Below are 1323 nucleotides of genomic sequence, written 5' to 3'. Positions count from 1 at the left end.
ATCAAAATCATTACGACTTGTGTGACACATTTATAGTGCTGGGTAAACTTGGAATGCAGTCATTCATTTCTACTAAAACTGCTGTATCATATCATGACCTTGATTTTCTTTCATGTGTTTTGACATCTGCATTCTCCCTACCTCCTCCTATTCTGTCTGTTACATGATATTCTTTTCTTTGATAAATCATGAGACAATACACCAATCAAGATCACTGAGTTCTGAGGGGAAATGATTAACTAATGAAATTCTATGATTTCATCATAAAGGGTAATAGGTCTAAGGGAATGTGTTATCTCACCAGAACAAACTGCTGAGTTTATATTGCCTCTAGTGAACTTGAAGCCTTGGACTTGGCACTTGGTGAGCACACAATAAAATAGTAAGAAGATTAAGAGTAGAGTTCAGTGTGAGCAAAGCAACTTGGGAACATACCAAGCAAGTGTTGGGAAGGGCAAGTGACCTAGAATGGTTGACAGATAGAGGACCGAGGGACAGGTCAACCAGGAGGCTAGAGAGGATGGATGAACTTGGACAGATGGGCTGGGGTCCTTCCCAGGAGGTACACAGGGGAAGGCTAAGGAGTCTGAATCTTTTTATGGGCCCTAAGGAGCTGTTGACCAAGATTCCAGAAGTGGTGGTGGGGTGGAGCAGTGCAGGGGGGCAGCCGATGCAGTGATTCAGAAGGGACACAAGGGCTTGAGGATTCTGAAGGTGGGGGCCCTGAAACAGGCTGGTGGCAGCTGAGTCTGAAAGACATTTAGATTTAGCTCTTACTTGCTTGGATATGGGGCCTAGAACAAAGAGAGAGGAGAAGTTATACCTACAGAGAAACATTTCCTGAGTGCTTACTGTCTGCAAAACCATGGACTGGCATCTGAGTGACAGGATGATTTGAAACCTGGAACTTTGTCTGTAAGTAATATGTGTACAGTGTATATCTATAGTTTAGTGGCAAGGACAGATATGCAAACTGCTGAAGGCTACAAGGTAGAACAGAATAAAATGCTTCGGAGATAAAATACTTTGTTTCATCTGGAGGGTCCTGTAGATGGTCCACTGGGCAATAGATATGTTTATGTTGGTCCTTTGGCTTAGTAGCAATCCCCTCCATTCTGACCTGATTAGAGGAGCTAAATTAAGGTGACCAGACCTCCCGCTTTGGGCTGGACAGTCCTGATTTTTAACAATTCGTCCCACCTCCCGTGGTGTTATAAAAAAGGCCTGATTTTTTGAAAGAATGTGTGATAAGCTAGGGAACAGAGGGAGAATGGGAAGGTTTTCAGCTTCTGAAAAGGTTAATGTAACTCCATTTGGGAATGA

This window comes from Otolemur garnettii, unplaced genomic scaffold, assembly GCF_000181295.1.
Source record: "Otolemur garnettii isolate 467f Iridium unplaced genomic scaffold, OtoGar3 scaffold00013, whole genome shotgun sequence".
NCBI classification, from domain to species: Eukaryota; Metazoa; Chordata; class Mammalia; order Primates; family Galagidae; genus Otolemur; species Otolemur garnettii.
This window is presented reverse-complemented; position numbering follows the sequence as displayed.